The 21,482-nt window shown below is 33.9% G+C and overlaps 2 long non-coding RNA genes and 1 pseudogene across 3 annotated transcripts; 1 reads left to right on the top strand and 2 right to left on the bottom strand.

Annotated features, from left to right (window-relative positions):
- Positions 1–4,390: 4,390 nt before the first annotated feature.
- LOC142176796 (uncharacterized) lies at positions 4,391–5,175 on the top strand. Its single transcript, XR_012705600.1, has 3 exons — positions 4,391–4,549; positions 4,670–4,867; positions 5,040–5,175. It is a non-coding gene; the product is annotated as an uncharacterized LOC142176796 (long non-coding RNA).
- A 1,414-nt stretch (positions 5,176–6,589) lies between these two features.
- LOC107807712 (uncharacterized) lies at positions 6,590–10,259 on the bottom strand. Of its 2 annotated transcripts, none has more exons than XR_001652950.2 (4): positions 9,978–10,259; positions 8,652–8,715; positions 7,448–7,807; positions 6,590–6,773 (listed from the first exon to the last, which is right to left on the bottom strand). It is a non-coding gene; the product is annotated as an uncharacterized LOC107807712 (long non-coding RNA). The 2 variants fall into 2 exon arrangements; XR_001652949.2 differs by having other exon boundaries at positions 6,590–6,756; positions 9,978–10,256.
- An 8,123-nt stretch (positions 10,260–18,382) lies between these two features.
- LOC107807711 (myricetin 3-O-methyltransferase 3-like) lies at positions 18,383–20,877 on the bottom strand (annotated as a pseudogene).
- Between the last annotated feature and the right edge of the window lie 605 nt (positions 20,878–21,482).

Raw genomic sequence — 21,482 nt, 5'->3', positions numbered from 1 at the left:
CCGTATACAAAGTCAGAGAGTTTTTTGATAAACGATTAATAATAATCTCTATATTTTAATAGGAGCAAATAATATGAAGTTAAAAGTTAAGAAAGTTTTAAGAAAAATAACTTCAGTAATATGTGAGAGAAGTAATTTTTACCATTTTTATATCGATAGCCAAACACCAGAAAATTAATTACTTCTTTATGGAAAATGACTTCTCGAAAAATAGCTTCATCGTATCAAATATATCAACAAAATGAAAACAGTGTTTGCAAATTGTGTCTATCTTGAGTGACCCTACCCTTACCCATAAACCTACACTATTCTTGCCAAACCCTTTAACCCTGCCTTTCCTACCATTTTTCGGCCCCCTCTTCTTCAACTTTAACTCGCTACTATTTAAGTTGTCATCTTCTTTCCAAATTTACTGTTGCATAATTAACGAAAAGTTACTAATTAACTAAGTCATGATTTGATAAACATTTTATATAAGAGCTTAAGTTGTATGCAGTGATTACAGAAAAAATATTTGCATTGTCAAGTCATTTATAATATAATACTAATAAATTATTACGATAAGAATTAATTAGTAACCTAATAAAAATGATAATTAAAGATATATTATGTAAACGACACCCATAGTGATTGTGTAAAAATTATATTTCTCCGTTAGTGAAGTTAAATTTCTAATATGCCATTAGTTTTTGCCAGGTTTCATCTGGTTTATTGAAATGCAGAAATGCAGGGTAATGATGCGTACGATAGACCTCTGTGGTCTGGTCCTTCCCCGCACCTCGCGCATAGCGCGAACTTAGTGCACCTGGCTAATCTTTTGCCTCGTCTGATTTATTGTTAAGCTACAGAGAAAAGAACTAAGGGGAGGGATATGAGATACTTCATATGGCCCTTTCTAAAACATGCATTTCAAGCTTTTATAAGCTGACAAAAAAATGTGGTGGAGATTACAAGCATAGGACCTTAGATGAAGTGGTTCCTCGTATTCTTCTTGTCATTGGATTTGTGATGTACATCTTTGATGGTCATTTTGTCTGCCTTTAGATTCTGTTCGGAAAGTCATGTGTAATTACTTGATTATGTAATTATTAGGGTAGTAATTACTTAATCTGACAATTACATAGTATAGTAATTATAATGGCTTGGTTGTTTGTCGTCATGTAATTACAGTGTAATTACCAGTCTCATGTTTGATTGTACTAGTGTAATTACATAGTTAAATAATTTTTTTCATATTAACATATAAATAAATTTTACTATGAAAATACTTATGTAATAACAAATATTAAATATCATTTATTATTATGTATTAAATACATATTTTTTGTAAGAAAATATATTAAATAATTATAAAATAGTAAATAATATCATAATAAAATAATTGGTATTCTCCATATAAATAATTTTATAACTTGAAAGAGAACAATGAAAATATAGCATAATTTAATAATAACAATGCATGTCAAATTTCAACAACAAATAAGATAAGCTCATTTGGTGCTTATTAGTCTATTAATGAAGGTTATTTTAGCAATTAAATGGAAGGAACAAAACTTGGAGAAGCCGTATAAAGCATAGCTAGTCCATTGAAGGATTACGATCCATGGGAAGAAGCTAGAATTAATATTCCAAATGAAATTAATGAATCAGCTAGCAATAAATTAATTATATGCAACATGAAAAGGTCGGATTACATGATGAGAAATATGTCTTATTTGTTTCCTCATATGAAAAATATATTTAAAAGGAAAAAAAGAATTTGAAAGGTTGCCTTATAATTACATCATATAATTATACCCAATTCTTTACTCCCCCTTGAGAATTGCAGAGTGTAATTACCCCCTCTCAATTACATCTAATTCCTCACTAACCAAGTAATTACTTGGTCAAACAAACATGCCAAATTGTATAATTACACACAAATCCAATTCCCTTGTGGCTTTCCAAACATGCTCTTTGTAATGACCAGACCTTTCATCAATTTGAAGTCTTGAATAGCTTTATATGATGTATTATGACGTGTGTGAATCGTCGGTTTTGATTTTTTATGTGTTCGAGATTAGTTCGAACGAATGAAATTCATGTTGGAAGCTTAAATGAAAAGGGTTGGTCGGAGTTTGACTTTTTTTGCAAACGACTCCGGAATAGAGTTTGGACGATACCAATAGCTCTGCATGGCGATTTTGAAATTAGGGGTGTGTCCGAAAAATTATTTGAAAGTCCGTAGTTAAATTAGGTTTGAAATGGCAAAAATAGGAAATTGAAAGATTGGAAGTTTGACCGGGAGTTGACTTTTTGATATCATGGTCGAAATCTGATTCTCGAAATGGGAATAGGTCCGTTATGTTATTTATGACTTGTGTGCAAAATTTGAGGTCAATCGGACATGATTTGATAGGTTTCGGCATCGAATGTAGAAGTTAAAATATTTTAGTTTCATTAAGCTTCAATTGGGGTGTGATTCTTGTTTATTTGTGTTGTTTGATGTGATTTGAAGCATCAACTAAGTTCGTATGATATTTTAGGACTTGTTGGTATATTTGGTTGAGGTCCCGAGGGCCTCGGGTGGATTTCGGATGGTTAACGGAATTTAATTTGGATATTTCTAGAATGTTTCGACGTCGATTCTTCAAGAATACGTGGTATCACATTAAGCAAATGAGATCCATATTAAGTTTTGATTGAATCATTATATTCGTATTTAAATTACGGAGCCATATAAAAAAGAATCGTCGAATTCGAACATCGTATGACAGAGTTAAGCCCATTTCCGTGTCGGGAAAAATAAAATCCCGTCACTAGCGCCCAGGGTAGCGTGGGGCGCTAGCCCTGGCGCTGGGATGTTTAGAGGTTCTGGAAATAGCGCCACATGCAGCGCCCCATGCCACCTGTGGCGCTCGAACATTAAAATCCCTGTAAACGGGAGGTTTTGCCATTTTTTTACAAAAACAGAGTTGGGGAGCTCGGTTTGGGCGATTTTCAAAGGCAAATTTCACCACACAACTTGGGGTAAGTGTTCTTAACTCCCTTGTAATTATATTTCATGAATTAATCTTCGTTTTCGGTGTTAGATTATTGATTTTTCAAGAGAAATCGGAGAAATTTACTACAATTCCATAAAATGAATTTTCGAGATTTGAATATCGATTTGGAGTCAGATTTGAGTAAAACTAGTATGGTTGGACTCGTAGTTGAATGGGTTATCGAATTTTATGATTTTCGTCGGATTCCGAGATGTGGGCCCCACTGTCAACTTTTCAAGCGGAGTTGAAAATTTTATAAATTGCTAAATTGTAAGCATTAGAGTACATTGTGATTAACTCGCACACTGTTTGAATAGATACGCTCGTCTGGCTTGAATTGAGGAGATAGGAAGGCGTTTGGAGGTTGATAAGCGTGGAAGGAAATTTCCGGAGTATTGGTTATCTTGGTCGGCATTGGATTCGGCTTGTTCGAGGTAAGTAACATTTCTAAACTTGGAACTGAGGGTATGAACCCTGAATATACGTGTTATGTGATTTGTTTGGATGTGACGCACATGCTAGGTGATGGGTGTGTGGGCATGCACCGTAGAAAATATGACGTAATTGATTCCGTGAAATTGTGTAGTCAAATAAATCTTGACATTTTCTATGTACTTTTATGTATTAGAGAAATTGAGCTAAAAATCATGTTGAATCTATATGCCGGTATTATTGAGACCTACAGAGGTCGTATTGTTGTTGAATTATTTGTTTAAATTATAATTTCATACTCATTCATGTTTATTCATTTCATATTATATCTCAGCCTCTGTTGTTATATATTGACACATCCTATCATCATTTTTGGGCTAGTTTCATGGCATTGTGGGCCCGAGAGACTGGAGAGATTGATGACTGAGTGAGGCCGAGGGCCTGATTGTGACTTGTACTACCAGTTTTGGGATTGTAGGAAATTTCTATTTTACATTTAATACTTGTTGGTTGAGTCATCTCTAATTCAGTAAGTGTTAGGCTTACCTAGTCCCTAAAACTAAGTGTCATCACGACATCCTACGGGGGGAAATTTGGGTCGTGACAACCAGCCAACGACAAAAAAAATATATATGTAAATTTCTCCAAGTGTATGAACAATGCACAAATGCATGAAGTTTATTTCTATTTCTCCAAATGTACAACCAAGGAAACATTGCCTTAAAGTTCACAACGTCGACAAATGCCGCACCTAGAGGCATATATAACTAAGTATAGGTTTTATTCGACCTTGTTCGAATTAACACCTAACTTGCCTTAAGGATCACAACGCCGACAAATGTCGCACCTAGGGGAACACCTAACCGACCCTCGGCCATAACTAAGTATATGTTATATTCGACCTCGTTCGAATAAGTATAGGTGATAATTTTGCATTGAACTATCTTCAATTTGTCTCCTCTTTCTATTTGAAGCAAGGAGGCAGTGCACAAGTGAGATTCCAGCCCATAACTTGTCATCAGCTGGCTGGCGCATCAAATAAGGTGGTTTCAATCTTTGACGTCGAAAATGACAGGCAACTACAGTCTTTCCAGGTTCATCGTTACCTTCCCACTTTTGGTGGATTAAATTGACTGTTACTCGGTCAATTTATGTTTCTGGCACTTTTGTATTTTCTGGATGTTCCAGCCATCCCAAAGTAAAAGTGTTTACAGGGACATTCTGGAGTGGTGAACTACCTTTGTTGGGATCTCAATGGTAATCTACTGGCATCAGTAAGTGAGGAGTCCGTTAAAGTTTGGTCATTGACCACCGGTGATTTCATCCATGAGCTAAGCTCCAATGAGAATCAGTTCCACTCTTGTGTCTTTCATCCTAGCTATTCAGCTCTATTGGTGATTGGAGAAATGAGGGTAATTATTGATTTCTTTTGCCAATTCTACTTCAATCATTTCTGTAAAATGTCCATTTAGTTAGCTCATTTTCATCCAGTACAACTGTTGAAAGAATACCCAACAAATCTCCTTTAAAGTCTTGTATGCCTGGTATTGAAATTGACTATATTTTTGTGAATTCATGCAACAGTCTTGGGAGCTGTGGAACATGGTTGAGAATAAAAGCATGACAATTCCAGCCCACGATAACATTATCGCTCCTCTAGCACAGTCACCGGTGGCTGGAATGGTCGCTTCCGCAAGTCATGACAGCTCTGTGAAGTTATGCAAATTGTAATTATGACCAATATTTTGGCTAATGGAGTCCATCTCACATAATCATAAGCATCTTTATAAAGTGTAGACTTTGTTGGCAATATTCTTTATGACCCAAAAATATCTCTTCTTTTATACCTACGAGGCCAAGACTTTTTTCCTATAAAAGGGAAGGCCATTAGTTTATTTTAAACACACCAGCAAGACTTGAGTCTTCGTTTCTTTTTTCTTCCTTTCCTCCTTTATTAAGAGTGTTTTGTATGAGAGTTAGTGTTGGGAAGTACTTGTGTGAACCCTTTCTTTGGAATGAACTTGTGAGGTTATTCTCTTAGGGTATTTGGGATTAATTAGAGTGTTTACTCTAATTTTGTACTCTCTTTTGTACTTTTATTGGTATAGTGAAATTGTTCCTCTCCGCTTGTGGACGTAGGTCACACTGACCGAACCACGTTAAATTGGTGTCTCTTTATATGCTTTAATCGTCATTGTTATCAACTTACATTATCTTTGTTATTGTCATTATACCTTTGTTTGGTTAAATTTCGCACTGCCTGGGTTCCCAATCCTAACAAATTGGTATCAGAGCCGAATCTAACCAGGATAGTTTCAATAGCCAAAATGAAAGGAGAAGACGGTGGATAAAATAACGGACGAGAAGTTTGCCATCATAGATAAAAAGGCAAAATCAGGTATCATCTTAAATCTCTCAAATGGGGTTTTACGTGAAATTTCTGTAGAAACCACAGCCAAAGGCATGTGGAAAAAATTGAAAACCTTATATATGAAGAGGACGGTGGAAAATAGACTTTACCTTAAACAGAAGGTATATACAATTCGTATGGGTGAAGCACTGCAATATTTTAGGTGTATGACCACCCCGGAAAAGTGTGGCCTAAACTAGTAAAAAATGTGGCATTTGATCAAAGGCCACACTTTTCGACTTTAGGCAATGCTTTATTGGGGGTGGCCAAAACTTGCGTAACCTTTGACCTAAGGGCACGCTTTTCAAATGTTATCTTACAAGCCACGCTTAAAAGCGTGGCCTATTAGATAACAAAGACAATGCTTACTACACCCCATATGGCTACACTTTTGTACCTTACAGCTACACTCTGAAAGCGTGGCCTTTGTTACCTTATAGGCCACACTTGTTAATCGTGGCTTCTAAAGAAATACTTACAAAGCGTAATCTTTGCTTATATACATGGTAGACGTACAAATATATGGCCACACTTTTAAAGTGTGGCAATCTTGTCTAGGGTATACAATTTATATTTTAATTTTTTTAAAATTTACATTTTGCATATATCCTGTAATCACAGTTATTTCAAGCATATGCATTATTATCATATATTTTGATGATATAAAAAACTAAATTAACTAATAAGTACCAAAAAAGATAATGCAAATGAATACACATACTAATAAAATAATGAGTCAAAATGCCCATTAATAATAAACTTTACAAAAGTGAATATATTCATATAGTATCATGAATATTAGACATCCTAATTATTCAAAAATTCTTTGCATTCACATTAAGATCAAATTGACTTTCCGCCACCATTTTGAATTGCATCACCCACATTCTCCTACACATAAAAAGAAACTATAATAAGATAGAAATTGATCTTTGATCGTTCGTCAAGAAGAACAAAGACTAGGATAACATATAGTAACACCATGTTCTGCATATTTTTCAGTCACATATAAATAAAAATTGAACAATGAGTAACCATGCAATACAAGAAAACTTATAATTACCAGTTCACTATATAAAAACTTAGGAAGAGAAGAAGTCGACATTTAGTTTTACTTTGATGTGGCTTTTGATGAGTGTGTTCAAAAGCTGATCCACATAGTTGCATGTTATGTGGAAGTATTACTTCTTAAACTTTAGATCCTATTTTTAAAGTAAGAACAGTGGAAACACAATTTTGTTGACAAAAGAAGATACATTGCTACTCAACTTATTATTGTCCTAATCAACAGAGGGTAAATAGTTTAGTTCTTAGATCTGGTGTTAAGAAAGAACCAGGCAACCAAAAGTCCACTCTCTTCTGCAGGCCTTCTTGCAAACTGGTCATTAACAGTCGTCTCGAAGGACAATAGAGCAAAGACAACAATAAGTTAAAACTCGCCACATTTAGTGTCTAATCTTTCTATAGTTGCTAAAATAACTCTAAGATCTACATCACCTAATTCAAGACCAAAAATTTCGACAATAAACTCAATACAAAGCAGAAAGCATTTAAGTTTGGCGGAAATGTAGAGTCTAAATACCTTTTCACGAATTCCTATGGGTTGATCCAAAAGAGTGTGGAAGATTTTGGCCTCTTACAGCCTGTGCGCTACTTACATCAACTGGAGAAGGTTGGTTAGATCCAACAGATGCTGGTATATCTTGAACATTTAGTCCAGGATTGTTTTACACCAATAGATTAAAGCAATGACGCAATTGCCTCAATTCTTACATTTCTTCTCTCATTTCTTGCATTTCTTCTTTCAAAGTAGAGACTTCATTGTTATGCTTTTATTGGAGCTTGCTGATTTCCTCATCTTTTTTCAGAGTACTTGTTGTCATTGATCTACCATACCATCGTATTCGACCAGGCTGCTCCTTTCCAAACACTGCACTAAATGCTTCATCCGATGTAAAGAAATGAAAGTCATATTTTTAACAAAGTGTCGAATAAACATTACCAATGCCACGCGCAAAAATTGACGAAATATTATGCAGAAATACAGAAAATGCAGAAAAACTATGCAGAAACGCAAAAAATACTGTCCAAAAATGTAGAAATTTCTGAAATGCAGCACAGAAACCCAGAAATAATGTGCATAAAATACACTGTTCAGAAAATACAGAAATACTATGCAGAAATACCGAAATGCTGCATAGGAAATGCAGAAACACTGTACAGAATCGCAGAAATTGCCGAAACGCTGTGCAGAAATGCAGTAAAACTGTGCAGAAATGCAAAAACACTGCAGAAATGCAAACATTGCTGAAACACTGTGCAGAAATGCAGAAAATACAGAAAAACTTTGAAGAAACGCAAAAAACACTGTCCAGATATGCAGAAATTTCTGAAACGCTGTGTAGAAATGCAGAAAATGAGGAAAAACTGTGCAAAAATGCAAAAATTACCGAAATGCTGTGCAGAAATACAGAAACTTTGCATAAATACAAAAATACTGTCCAGAAATGCAGAAATTTCAGAAACTGTGCAGAAACCCAAAAATAATGTGCAAAAATTGCAGAAATGTAGAAACACTGTGCAGAAATGCTGAAACACTGCAAAAATTCAGAAAATGCCGAAATGTTGTGAAAAAATAAAGAAAGCGCCGTGCAAAGAGCAGAAAATGCAGAAACGCAGTGCAGGAATGCCGAAACTGCAGAAACACAGAAACGATGTGCTGAAATGCTGAAACACAGTGCAAAAATACAAAAAATGCAGATATGCTTTTCAGAAATCCGAAATACCTGCTCAATATCTGTATGCTTGCTCAATGTTTGCTAGTCCACAAGAAGATGAAATATAAGTGCACTGCATTTCGGTAATTAGACAATGATGAGACGCCATGAAAGATAAAAATCAAGGAAGTAAAGGAAAACATGGGCTAATAACTCCTCTTCATTACCAATTGACAATTTCAAAAATAGACATCTCCAAATTAGTATTGTGTACTATCTTTAGGTATTATTCATATTTTTTGTCCAAGACTCCTTTGTTAAATCTGTTTATCAAATATGTTTAAATTTACTACAAAATGTCAATGACAACCTTTCAATGCCCATATAAGAGCATCTTATTTATCTGGCTCGGTGAATTAAAGACACTCAATTAGCAGATAACTAGTCGAAGAACACAACTCCTAGCCTAAAATTTGATACTCTCTGAAGAAGAAAACCTAAATAAACATACAACATAAGTTACAACTTTATTAAATAATTGTATTGTAGCACCATCCCTGCTCCTCCTAGAGAGAGTGAAGAATAGTTGATCAAACAAGTTTATGCCCGATTTATTTTCTCGAAATCTCACCTATTTTTCCCTTGATAACTAACAAATAATCAATTGATGCAAATTTGGATCAAAATCTCAAAAAGGTACAAACTTTAAGAAACCCAATTGAGAAAAATTGTATAACCCACTTTCTGTAACTAATGAAAAAAAAAAGAAGATTGCATAAACAACGCAGCCATAAGTGAAACAAATGATCAATTGATATAAACTGCGAGTAATATTAAGAAACCCAATTGAGGAAAATACATAACAAGAGAAAGAAACTCACTTTCTGTATAAACAATGCAGAAATAAGCAAAGCAAATTATCATGGATGCAAATTCAGATAAAGAACATCAAAATATAGAAACTTTAAGAAACCCAATTGAGAAAAAATGCAAAATAAGAGGAACCCACTAACCTTTCTGAACCAAGTGACCTTTAACAATACAACCCAAGAACAAAATGCAAGAAATTATAATAAAAGAGTTAGTGAGTAAATGGACTATGAATTAACTGAATTTTGATGGTTCCCTTTTGCTTCTTGAAGAAGCTTAAAATTACAGGGAAGGGTAACGTACTTCAATCTTCTAGGTGATGTGAATTGGGCTTCAATCAGGGGAATGTGAATTAAAAATAAATCCCACTCATGGAATAATTAGTTGATTTACCACTTGAAAACCCTAATACAAAGAAAAATCGAAGCCACAAAGCCTAATAAAGAGAAATTTTGGCAAAAACCTAGAAGAATTAAAGGGATTAAAGTTGTAGAGGAACATGTAAAGAAATAAAATAATTTATACCTTTTGAATGCTGAAATTTTCTCTTTCTTAGACGCATATATTGGGTCAATGGAGAAGAAAATTTCAGGGATGCTGGATTTGGTACCGGTGGAACCAAGCGGCTTAGTGGTGGAGATGGAGATTTTAACGGGTCTATAGAGAGGGTGAAGACTTCGATGGTTCTTTCTTTTGCCCTTTCAAAATAGGGAAAAAATTTACTGAAAGAAATAATTGAGGAAAATTTTTGATGAAATCTTTTTCTTTATTTTAGAGCACACTTGTTAAGTGTTGTTTTTGTGATTAAAAAGATAGCACGCTTTAAAAGCGTTGTATATAGGTGAATAAGTGTTGCCAAATATTTTATGATTTGGCAACCTTTAAAATACGTTGCCTTTACGTTTAGAAAGTACACTTTAGAAACGTAGCTTAAACTTCCGTGGCCAAAAGCTCAAAATAAAGGCTACACTTTTAAAGCGTTCCCATAGACACTATTGGCAACACTTTCCCAGCGTTGTCTAAAATTAGTGTGGTCTTAGGCCAAATTTGTTGTAGTGAAGGTACCTCTATTCTCTCTCATCTTGACACCTTTGATTCCATTCTTATGGATTTGAGTAATATAGATGTTGAAATTAAAGATGAGTATCAAGACGTGTTATTGCTTTGTCCTCTACCCCCATCTTTTAAGCATATAAGAGATACTATGCTTTATACAAAGGATAATATCTCTCATAAGGATATTAAATATATCTTAAAATCAAAAGAACAGATAGATAGTGATATTACTGGGGAAGCTAATGGAACTCAAGTGGAAGTTGACTTGTTTGTTAGGGGCAAATCCGACTCCATATCTAGATACAATAATTTAGAGTGTCGTTATTGTGATAAGAAAGATCACATTATCTCTGAAAGCTATAAAATGAAAAATAAAGAAACGCATAAAGAAATAAAAAATAAGCACAAAAATACTGACACCGCCGAAGCTAGTGTAGTAACTGATGAGATTGAGGGAACTATATTTTTAGCAACTGAAACTAGTTTCAGATTAAACAATGAGTAGATTTTAGATTCTGGTTGTTCATATCACATGTGTCCTAGCAGAAACTTATTTTCTACATATGATTCAGTTGAAGGTGGAGTTGTCCAAATGGGTAACAATGTTACTTGTAACGTTATTGGCAAAGGTACAATTCGGATCAGAATGCACGATGGTGTGGTGAGAACTCTCACCGACGTTAGATATGTTTCTGAGTTGAAGAAAAATCTATCTCTTTGGGCACTTTAGAATCCCTTGGGTGCAAATTCACTGGTAAAAGTAGAGTTCTAAAAAATTTTCAAGGAGCTCTTGTGATCATGAAACCACACAGATCTGGTTCGTTGTATACTTTATTGGGATCCACTGTTATAGACCCTACTACAGTTTCGGTATCAGACAACTTGTCTAATTTTGATGGAATTAAATTTTGACATATGCCCATTGGAGCTTTTGCGGAGAAGGTGGAGCAAACTTACTATATCAGCCAAAATTAGGCCAAGGTGGAGATTTGTAATTATGGCCAATATTTTGGCTAATGGAGCCCATCTCACATAAACATAAGAATCTTTGCAAAGTGTAGACTTTGTTGGCAATATTCTTTGTGACCCAAAAATATTGCATTGTGTGGTAGACATCATTTGCACAAGTTGTATCTCTTCTTTTATGCCTAAGAGGCCAAGACTTTTTTGCCTATAAAAGGGAAGGTCATTAGTTCATTTTAAATACACCAACAAGACTTGAGTCTTCATTTCTTATATCTTCCTTTCCTCCTTTATTAAGAGTGTTTTGTATGAGAGTTAGTGTTGGGAAGCACTTGTGTGAACTCTTTCTTTGGAGTGAACTTGTGAGATTATTGTCTTAGGGTATTTGGATTAATTAGAGTATTTACTCTAATTTTGTACTCTCTTTTGTACTCTCGTTAGTATAGTAAAATTGCTCCTCTCCGCTTGTGGACGTAGGTCACACTGACCGAACCATATTAAATTGGTGTCTCTTTATATGCTTTAATTGTCGTTGTTATCAACTTGTATTGTCTTTATTATTGTCATTATACCGTTATTTTGTTAAATTTCACACTACCCGGATTCCCGATCTTAACAGAAATAAACAAGGAGTAGCCGCAACATTGCCATAAGAGCGGTGGACATTTACTTCTGCACCAGGTGCTTAGGGAAAAAGTCCGCACTGATGTTGTAGTCTGTATTGCTCAAAGAAATATCCATTTTTCTGTTTGTTAGTCACATTAGAGTTATGGTTTGCTTAAAGCAAGTTGAGCACACTGAGCAAATGTTTCGGTAGTACTGGGGGAAGCATAACAACTTCTGCAGCTGTTCTGGTGATTAACAACAACTAATAACATGATATAAATTTCAGCTTATGCTGTGTGCGGCAAATGTGTCGAGATGCCATCCCCCGCAACATGTCCTATGCCTGAGAAGACTGATTTCGAGCCCTTCATAGTCGAACTAATGAAAACTAAGACGATTTAGAAAAGAATTCAAGAATTACCTTCTTTTAAGTAGAATCTTACGAGGTCAGCCTTTTTTTAAAATCAATTAGAGGTGTTGAATAAGATCATTACAAAGATATTAAATTTTTTTTTAAAAAAGGATGTGGGGATAGGGAGAATCACAACAATTAACAAATACGTGCTGTTAATTCTTGGAGCTGAGATTTTTTCTCAGTGGTGCATATTATATTTAAGTTCTGTAGAGATACATTTATTCATGGTTAGCCCATTATACCGTAATTATAAGTTTTTAATGTAGAATTACTACAAATAAGCAAATAAACGCACGTCTCATGCGATAATCTTTTTAATGAAAAATAAAGACGCTCATGGTCGTGTAATCGATGGAATATTTAAGTTTGTAAAATTTGTATTAGCGTGACTGAAAATTTACATGTCAATAAAAAGAATATTAAATGTTAGTAAAGGTTGCTTTTTTAATTACGGAAAAGGACTAAAACCGCACCTAACTTATTCGCTTAGGTTTAAAGATACCCTTCGTCCATCTATTTTGTAAAAATTGCCCCTAACGTTAACTTTCCGGCCCACCCATACCCTGAAAACTAACTGTCCTATTTTGATTAAGATAATATTTTATTACTTATTATGTGTCAATTTCCTAATGACTTAAATTAAAACCTCATCCCATATCCTATTAGCCCACTCAATGACCTAAAATATCCATACTCGACCCATGACCCACTTTTTAAAATGCGCTAACTTCACCTCTCAACTTCTCCTCTTTCATCCCTACACTTCCACTCTACATTTTCTCTAATCATTCTACTCCATGGCCAAAGTACAATAACTCGCCATTGGCGACTGAGGACCACTGTCGGCTTCAACTTTAAGATCTTCACCCTTCAACAACCACATATCTTCCTCTTACACTCAGATTTTTTGGCCTTAATTTAATTTTTAAATTAATATTTTTTTTATTTAATTTAATTTTTTGAGTGAAATCTCGTATTCTTTAGAATTAAATTAATGGTTCATTTTAAGATTTTATGGTTTAATAAGTTATGTTTCTACCAAAGTGATATTTATTGTGCCACTATGTAGCTTTTTTGGAGTTAATTGAAATCATGTGAGCAAATTAGCTTCACAGTTCGACGGCGATGATTTGGTTGGAAAAATGTTGGCGATGATTAAGTTGGGAAAGATGAACAAGGAAAGGGATAGGGTACCAAATAATAAATTAATAAAAAAGAAAAATATGAAATTTTGACAAATGAAACCAAAATAACGATTGGATCATAAGTCGTGTATAGAATCGGGTGTTTGAGGGGCAAAAAGGGGTTTAACAGGTTGGAACGACTAAGATGGATTGTGGGTGACTTATTTACAGATCAGATCTGGGTTAGAGTGGTATTTTTAATTTTGAGCAATAACTAATTGCCACGTCTTATATAACAAAAAAAAATTATTCAGCAAAGGTCCGTAAGAAATAAGAGCATGAATGAGCGAGATTTTTAATGGTGAGGGCAGTTTTTACAAAATAGGTGGATGAAAGGTATTTTTAAACCCATGCGAATAATTTAGGGACAGTTTTGGCCCTTTTCTGTTTTAATTAGGTTATAGCTAAATTGGTGGGAAGTTTGACGGTAAATTATGGAAGGAATGGTAAAACGTGTAGACCTCAGGGTTTGGCAAGAAATATTGTAGGGTTAGGGGCAACGGGCCAATAATGACCCCGTCTTAAGATAAGCTATACTAATAAAATATTAAGCAAAATTTAGTAATATAATCTTTGCATTGAATGAATGAATAAATGCATAACATACCTCTTTTTTATGTATATTCTCGTTAGAATTTATGATCAATGTTTCTTTCTCGAATATAGTCATTCATTATAAAAGTCAAATTTTTTATGGAATTAATTTTTATGTTATATTATAATATATATTTTTTTTAATAGCCCTTCGTTATAACAATCAAAAAAATTCGAAACAAATGAGCATGTCATAAAGAGGTTTAATTGTACTAGATATGCAAGCAAAAACCGATCCAACCAAAAATACAAAGAAATATCTCATCTTTAAAAGCTAATGCTGTCATCTAATCTTAGCTATTCAAGATGAATTTAGTGCGTCGTGTCAAATTAAAACTCAATAAAAAACGAGAATCGTTCGTGCTACTTTTACATCACTCCATGTTAGCGGCCTATAAAAAACAAGATAAAGCTACTTCTACGTACCTAATCAGACCCCTCCGGTCACGACCCCAAATCCGAAGAACTTAACTGAATCGGCAGAATGCCTCAGTAGGATGTCGTGATAGCACCTAATCTTTAAAACTATATTAACCTATCAATGCGGAATAACTGAATGTAAATTGAAATTTAATCCTCAACAGTCGAATATATAAGAACTGCAAATTTAATAATTTCAACTCCCAAAACCCGTTAGAAATAAGTCACAAGCTTTTAAGGATTTATCCTCAATATCTCTATATATCAGAATCTAAAGAAAATAAGGAAGCAACATAATAAGGATAAAATGGGACTCCGGAGTCTGCGGACACTGGCAGATATACTTCGAAGTCTCCTCGTATGGCCAATTCACTGATGCCTGGTCTGATAAGATGTACCTAGATCTACACAAAAAGGTGCGTGAAAGTGTAGTATTAGTACACCACGGCGGTACCCAGTAAGTGTCAAGCCTAACCTCAGTAGAGTAGTGACTAGGTCAGGTCAAGCCCTACTGGAATAATAAAAGACAGGGAAAAAAGTTTAATAATATAATAACAATAATAACAATGGGGATAAATCAAGCAAATGGTATGTAATAATTTAACTACACAGAATAAGGGCAATTAACACCTCGCGGAAGGAAAACAGAAATTTACAACTTTAAGAAAAACATCAAAAATAACCAAACGCAATGCAGCCATAAAGAAATATCAATAAGGGTACTCCCGAGGTACCGTCTCGTAGTCCCAAATCATAAATAAATTCATAATATCTCATTTTTCTTATATCACCGCGGGAGCCTTCACATTTAATTTTAAAGAAAATATTTTTCCCGAAATAGCATCCCGCGTTTTAGCCACCCTTATCACACCGCATGACTTCTAGTTGTTCCCCTACTAGCCACGCGTATCAAGCCACCCTTATCTCATTGCATGAGTTTCAATACCCAGACCGTATACCACCGCATGCGTATCAATATCACAATATATCACAATTTGCACCTCAAGTACCCAAATATTTTAACTTGCCAAAATAAATCAACAACAAGAATATTTTCCACAATAAGGAGTTCACGGCTCAATCACAATGAGTACAAAGTCTCACAAAATATTCAACAGAATAATATCCCTTATTTCTACAATACGGAGCTCACAGCTCAATCACAATGAATACAAAAATCTTCACAATATATTCAGCAAAAATAATATTTCACAAATTTAACACCTTGTCTAAATATCATAATTTTAAATATAAAATACTTCATTTTTAATAATATTTAAATTTAAGAAATTTATCCTTCAAATAATGCACAGAACAAAAGAAACAGAGTTTCAATTAAACAGGTAACACACTTAGCAGGATCAGGTCAGGCAAATTTAAGATACGAAAATATATTAATGATGATGAATATAACAGAATAAAATAATTTAATTAATATGCAACAATGCTCTACACAATTTAAAGATAAAATCTTTCACATTTAGCCAGTGTACACACTCGTCACCTCGTGTACATGACTTTCAACACATCAACATTTTCATATCCATACAAATCCTAAGGCGAATTTTTCACACAAAGTTAGACAAGTCACTTACCTCAAACCACGCTCAATCAGTCAAGTAGTATGCCTCTTCCTCGATTTTCCGACTCTGATCGGCTCGATTCTAATCATAATTTATTCGATTCAATCAATACCAATTATAAGAATAAATTCCATAAGAAAATATAATTTTTCTAACAAAATCCGAATTTTAACCTAAAAATTGTCAGTGGGGCTCACGTCTCGGAATCCGACTCCAAATAGACATCGAAATCTCAAAAATTTATTTTATGAGATTTTTACAATTTTTTTCAAATTTCCATCTCAAATGTAAGATCGAGGTGTTCCCGGATATAGCGGGTGTTAATTCTTTCGCACGATTGACTTTTCGGAGATTCAGAGGTAGCTGTCGTGTTTCGCAGACCTTGCCTCTCCTTTCCTACCTTCTTATTTACTGCATTTAGTCTCAAAATATTATGGAATTTCCAGACTTGTATTCATATTAGATGCTCATGTACTCAGTGACACCGGGTTTTGGGAGTGTTTATATATGTATTTGTGAATTTTCTTCCGCTGAATTTAATTATTTTGTTTTTAAACTTAAAAGATATAGGAGTTTATTGAGATTGTCGGCTTGCCTAGTATTGAGATAGGTGCCATCACGACAGATGAGATTTTGGGTCATGACATATAACCACCTCCCAAGACTTGTAATACTGAGTCACGAACTCCAACTGAATACATGCAATGATCTCAAGGATCGAATATACAATATTGTTCGAATAAGAGTTGACAGTACAATAAAATGGAAAGTCTCCAAGGAACTGCGCCGACCAAGCAGCCCTATCTTGAATCCTTGCGATCACACTCTAATCTCTGTCCGAATCCGATATCTCCAATACCTGGCTTTGTACAAAAATGTGTAGAAGTGTAATATGAGTACACCATAGTCGGTACCCAGTAAGTATCAAGACTAATCTCGGTAGAGTAGTGACTAGGTACAATCAAGACACTCACTAGTCTAATAACATGTGCAATATAGCAGTATACAAAAATAATAGAAATCAAATAACAGTGATGGCAACGAGGATCAATTAGGGATATGAACAACCAGGCCACAAGAATATCATAAATATTACTCAAACAAATAAGGAACACAAGTACAACCAATTATTCAAGTCCCTCAAATATACACCTTTCAAATGTAAGTCCTTCAAATATAATCTTTCAAATATAAGTTTTCAAATAAACATCTTTTGAATATAAATCTTTCAAAGTAAAATCTTTCGAATATAAATCTTTCAAATAAAAGTCACTATGTGACACCTCATCTCATAATCATAAAACACAGGTCTCAACCCATTTTCATATTGCTATTTTGCTTAATAAATGGGGAGGACTGTTTAGACTATCAGTAGTTATTGAGATTCAAAATGTGCAAATAGCCCTTTGAAATTCCCCCGTTTAGACTTTTCATATCTTCTATTGCACACATCAAAATGTCAAATCACTTCAACATTTTTCTCTTCTTTTTGTCAGAAATTCCTATTTTTCCATATAAGTATAGTCTCTTTTCAATTGTCTTATTTTGTTCAGTACCATCCCAATATGTAAATTTATTTCTTTTCCTATTAGAATCCTTTTTTCATGGGGAAAGAAAGAATTCTACTGCTTTACCCATGAACTCAAAGTGCAAACGTTCACAACAAACTGCAAGCAAATATTGAAGGATAGATCAATAAACACCATCACAAAAAATTTTGAAATGTTAACCTTCATAGCAATTGGCTGGTTATAAAAAAAGCACGAAGACGAGAAACACGTCCACCTTTGACAAAGAACGTAGAAAGCTAAACATTTTGATTATTTTACTTTTGCAACACTATGGAGAAAGATAAATAGAGGGTTGATTTCTCTTTTTCGCCTTTATATCAAGAAGAAAGTGGAGATAAAATCGAGTTTTACTTTCTAAACTTATTCTTTAATTTCCTATCCTTATAAATCTAATTTTTAGATTATATATAAATAAGTTATAACTATAAATATACATTATGCAAATATCGATATGGCATACACGTGCAACGACTAGTCAGGTAATAAGATTATAAAAGCAAACACCGAAAGCCAAGAATCCAAGTTCAGAGACTTAAGATAATAAAAAAGAAGACTAGTTGAATGGCAACAAAGAAAAGCAAAGGCATCCTCACTAACACAGAAACCAAATATATCTTTACTGTTCCCAGAGTAGAACTTAACCAAGATTATTTGCCTGGTTAACAAAGTAAAAGCTCTTTTTTGCCCTTCCTCTTTGCTCTTCTAACGTCTCGCTAATTTGGATTCTTATTATGAGATCACCATAATCAATCTTCAAGCTGACTGTTTGGTGTAGAAGTGAACGCCAAAAGCCACACCTAGAATAATCAGAGGAACCAAGAATTGGAGGAGCTTGACGATGAACTCTGTTGTTTTGTCCTGGTTGTAATGAGGTTGCTTTGGAGTAGTGTACTTGACCTTTGTTGCCAATAACATAAAAAGGCTAGAATACCAATTCAAATCCTGGCCCAGCCTCCGACTAAGTATAATAAGTTAACATTTGTACAATTCCACGACCCAGCAATAATATGCACGACATGCAATTTTGAGAGCAGAAAATCCAGCTTCTTTTGCTAAAGCTTCAAATTCTTGCTTTGTTCTTTCTTTCCCCCCATTAAACACAGTAATCATTAACATATCATACCAAATGAATGCTTAGAGAGAAGATTAGTCTCTGGATATTCTGGCTGTATTTGTTCTATTACCACAACCTTACCATTTTCTGGCAAAGCTCCCCAACAATTTATTAAAATTTTCAGGCAATAGTCATCATCCCAATCATGAAGTGTCGCCTACAACATATACATTGACAGTGTACAAAAAATTTCATTATCGATATAATTTTGTAATTTGCTTCTATTTATTTTCTTGGTTATTAGATCATGTTTGTAACAAACAGACTTAACCTGATGATACACAGGTCACTTATAAGAAAATTACAAGTAAATTTTTATGATATGTATTAAACAGTAACTTGGTAAAAATGACAACCAAGTTATTATCGAAGATTAAACTACACAACTAATATAATTAAAAGAATCTTTACAATACCAGTGTATATAAGTTAAATCTCCGTATGAATATGACAAAGAATACTGACCTTGAGAATGATTACCTCCCCTTTAGGAACGCTCTTAAACATATCTCCTCCGACATGCTCTATGCCTAATATAACAAGCAAGAGTTGAAGCTTAATTTGATCTTTCAATATCCATGAAATACAGCTTTAAATTTTTAAATATAAACGTGTTGTTTGGGACTAACAAGTAGATAATTAGTTCAAGAATATGATCCATATTCAATTAAAATGATTAGTAAGTAATTGGGAAAATAACATTGTATAGCTACTCTTAAAATAATAGCTGAAAAATGTATATTTTTTGTATATATCTATATACATTATGTATGTTATATACAAAAATTATACAAATTTTATACACTTTTTCGGCTACCAAATATAAATAGTTTCTGGTGCGGGCTAAAAGTAAAAAAAATCCTTAATAATTAAGGAAAATAAATTACCTGCATGGTTAGGAGCATCTTTGATGACATGGGGTAGGTCAAAATTAATACCCTTGATATTAGGATACTTGGAAATTATAGAAGCTAATGATACCCCAAGTCCACCTCCCACATCTATGACCTCTTTTACTCCTTGGAAGCCAGTGTAAGACTCAAGAATTCTCTTCATTTCAATGGAAGAGATGTTTTGCATAGCTTTATTGAACACCATATTGAATCTACTTTCTTTTCCATGGTATTCAAATGCATGCATTCCATGAGCCTTGTTGAATGGTATTTCACCCTCTAGAATTGCATCTTTCAAATGAATCCTTAACAAGAAGTCAAAATATATCCAATCAACATAGATCTCGAATCACAAATGAAACAAGGATTTAACTTAAATAGACTAACAATATACAAAAGCTTTACACAATCAATGTATTTTGTCTTCTTGTAGCAAGTATGTGACTTGATAGTACAAAATTCTTATACGTTAGTGTATAGAAGTTAAACTCAATGAACTAAATATGAGAAAATATAAAATTGTACCAGGAACTAATACCTACTGGATCAGTCGCCAATAGTAAAAAGTAGCAAAAGATGATCCGTTTTTATCGGAGATTAAACTCTTGCTCAAAGGTGTCAAACTGTATGATGTGTGAATTTTTCCATCATCATCCTTGGAAATGTTGGAAGTGAGAAAATATTGGCTAGCAAGAAACCTTAGAATCCTTTCAAGAACAAGTGGGGCTTTAGGGTTTTTTGTGGGAAGTTGAGATGCAATATCATAGGAGGATAATTGACTATTTGCTTTTGCTATGATCTCAAACAAGCCAAGTTCTATGACAGCTTTCAAAACCATGTTAAGGATTAAACCAGTAGGAAGATGCATAGCCTTCATCATTGAATTTTCCTCTTCATTGGATATAACAATTTTATCCATGGATGAAGCCATGTTTACTTATATTAATAACAATGAGCTAATAACTCAAAGGCGTTCGGTCTGTTTTTTTAGCAAAAATGGGGGTAGTATATGAATTTTACTAACACATGTTCTTCATCCAATATATATATAGGGAGTGAAAGTAACCTTTTCCAGTTTCACCAGTTCCATTCCTAACCTTTTCTGTTTCATCAATTCCATTCCCTTAATGAATTATCTGCCTAATCTTTTGACTAATAAGCCTAATATTAATGAAGGTATATAGGGAGGGGTCTGATTAGGTAGAAGTAGCTTTATCTTGTTTTTTATAGGCTGCTACCATGGAGTGATGTAAAAGTAGCACGAACGATTCTCGTTTTTTATTGAGTTTTAATTTGACACGACGCACTAAACTCATCTTGAATAGCTAAGATTAGATGATAGTATTAGCTTTTAAAAATGAGATATTTCTTGTATTTTTGGTTGGATAAGTTTTTGCTTGCATATCTAGTACAATCAAGCCTCATTTGTTTCGAATTTTTTTGGCTGTTATAGCGAAGTGCTGTTATAAAGAACATATAATATAATATAACATAAAATTGATTTCATAAAAAATTTTACTTTGATAGTAAATGACTGTTATATAACGGTGTTGTCATAGAGATATTTGATCGTATTCGAGAAGAAACATCTATCACAAATTCTGATGAGAATATAAATATATTGTATAGAA

The sequence above is a fragment of the Nicotiana tabacum genome, chromosome 22 (genome assembly GCF_000715075.1).
Source record: "Nicotiana tabacum cultivar K326 chromosome 22, ASM71507v2, whole genome shotgun sequence".
In the NCBI taxonomy this organism is placed as follows: Eukaryota; Viridiplantae; Streptophyta; class Magnoliopsida; order Solanales; family Solanaceae; genus Nicotiana; species Nicotiana tabacum.
This window is presented reverse-complemented; position numbering and strand designations above follow the sequence as displayed.